Genomic DNA, 2,757 nt, shown 5'->3' on the forward strand with positions numbered 1-2,757 from the left:
TGTAGTTCTTCCCGCCGTCCGTCCACGGGGCACGGCGAGGCTGAGCTCCTCCCGGCTGGAAGGGCTCTGCTCGGGCAAGGCTGCAGCTTCCATCACAGGAAGCAGTTAACCAGTTCGGAGCCCCGTGCTAACTGCTGCCTGTGATGGAAACTGCGGCACTAATTGTCACACCTCCGGTCAGGTTTAGCCTGGAAAGGGATCCCCAGAGTCTCCCCATCTCCCAGTGCCTGGAGCTGGGAGCCTAGGCGGGTCACACACACCATCCCAGAGTTCATTTCCCACCCAAATTGGCGCTTCAACTTTAATAGAATTTTTTTTTGCCCCAGATACGCTCCCTGCTACCTCGGCACACACGGGGAATGGGGAAGGATCTGCTGCTCCACGCCAAGCGTCACCACCTGAAGGGTGGTATCACCAGAGATGGACAATTCCTGTCACAGGACTCACCCAAGGGCCCCCATGCCAGACACTACTGCACTATTAGCATCTAGAAGCCACAGGACTAGGCAAGTGGGAGGGGAAACAGAGGCAGAGAGGCACAATTAGCCCTAGATCACAGGCACCTGGTCTCCGTGCCCTCCCATCACCATATGACAGCTCACTGCCCAGGCTCCTCCAAGAGCCCACTGGTCCCAGTGCTGGCAGGAAGCACGGCTGCAAATCCTTGATCTCCAGCAAGTCCCATCCTGCTCCACCCAGGACAGATGGGAAAGGGATCTGCAGGTAACATCCCTCCTTCACATTGGTGCTGGAGACAAATCTTCTAGATGGATAAGGAGAGTGCTCCAGCACAGCCACATTTACCAAGCCCTGGGATCAAGCTTCAGCTAAACAGCACTGAAAACTTCAAGCTATCTGACCTAGCAATTACATAAGGTCACTATCAGATACCACAGGCCGTGGCTGCCTGGGGCACCTCATCCCTCCTGGAAGTGATGCCCTGGGGTGGCAGCAGCAAGACCCCAAAGCCAGAAAGCCAGTTGCCACCAGCTACCAGGGAGCTTTGTCCTAGGAGCTGGTGTTCAAGTCCATAGCCTGCAACAAAACCAGCTCCAGGGAACCAGTGCCAAATGCAGCAAACAACTTTGGGACCCTTTTCTTGGTTCCTTCCCAAGACACACCCCCAGAAGGGCAAGTGCTGTGTCCATCAGGGAGCTGTGGTGAGTTCAACGCTGTTTAACTGCAGCTTTAGCATCCTGCAAGGGTTTTGTAGGAAACCCATGTCCAAATGCCAGAAACAAGGAGACAGAACACCAGCAGAGACCAGCACAGAAGAAGAGGTTCCTAGAGACCTGGGGAAGCACCTGATCTGGAAGCTTTACAGTGCTGCCCGTGCACAGCATCAGCCCAGCAGCTCTGGGTGCCAAGCAAACCACGCTGAGACCAACTGGGACACTGCAGCCTCCCCACAAACACTCACAGCTCCATCACACCATCAGCAGCTCATTCCCATAGCCCATTCTGCTATCAAGGAGCAGATCTGCTACTGCAGACTGACTTGTGGGCACAGCAAGCCAGCAGCAGAAAGATCCATGGACTAAGAAACACTGGCACAGGCCCCCTTCTCCTTTGGATCACTTCACCAGCTGGCCAAAAGCACCAGCATTTGCCCTCTCACAGCAAGATAAGCTGAGCCTGCTGTGATCAGCAATAAGATCCTGTTAGCTATCACCTCCTCAGTTCCACCCTCCCAGGATTAGTCAAAGCAAGTCATTCCCAGCCAAGAGGACCTGATGACACTTTGGTAGGAGAGTGTTTGTGCGCACCAGGTTGGGCATGGATGGGTCAGGCTGTGCTTGGCCATGCAGCAGGGAGAGGCCACAAAGCAATGGCAGGGAATCTTACCATATGCACCCAGACCCTGCAGAGCAGTGCTCAGGGTACAAGAAATGTAGGAAATGAGTCAGTGAAGATAGATGTGAACAGACCAGACCAAAGAACTCAGCACTTCATCCACACCCTGTGCTGTAGTGGTGCTTGAGAGGCATTATACACCTCCCCAGCTAAAAGCAAGGAGGAACAATCGTAAAATGGATCATTTTTTCTATATTGTTTTGTCCCTGTTTTCTCCAGGGTCTTACATGAAGGATTTGACTGTGGTACCAGAGCTGTGAGGAAGAACCAACAGCTATGACAGTGGAGTGACAGCCTTACCCACCACCCACTTGGTCAATACAGATGAATAGATATGCTGCTCCAAGGGCTGATGGCTTCTGGAGACAACATGCTCTGTCCCCAGCTCACTGCAGCAGACCCTGTGGATCCATGCTGTACATCCCCCCCAAGTTGGGGAGCAGCCTGGGGGGCCAGGCAACATTGTGCCTGCCCAGCACAGGGAGGGGGGAGGCAGAGGCCAGCCCTGCTCCCAGAGCTCAGCCTGAAAACCTTGTTCTGGCTTGTTTTCCCACTAGCTTTGGGTGCCTGACTCGTAATAAGTGAGCCTGAAAAGCAGGCTCCTTTTCAGACATGCCAGGCACCCACAGCTCCAACTTGCAGACGCGTCTCCAGGGAGTCAAGTTCCAGGTGCACCCAAAAAATTCATGTTTCAGCCAATACCCAAATGCCTCTGCTTCCTTGTCTGAGAAAAGCAGAGCAATGCCTGGGCCCAGGTCTCTGAGGCTCAAGGGAAAATTGCTCTATAGCAGCCAGTCTAATTGCACTGAAATTACAAGATCAAGCAGTAAATTCACGTCTCTGTTCGTTGCTCTGGGTGGCAAAGCTGAACTGGCAAGTGCCTGATCTCCAACTGCTGCAACT

The sequence above is a fragment of the Chaetura pelagica genome, unplaced genomic scaffold (genome assembly GCF_000747805.2).
Source record: "Chaetura pelagica isolate M959 unplaced genomic scaffold, ChaPel_1.0 scaffold405, whole genome shotgun sequence".
Taxonomy (NCBI): domain Eukaryota; kingdom Metazoa; phylum Chordata; class Aves; order Apodiformes; family Apodidae; genus Chaetura; species Chaetura pelagica.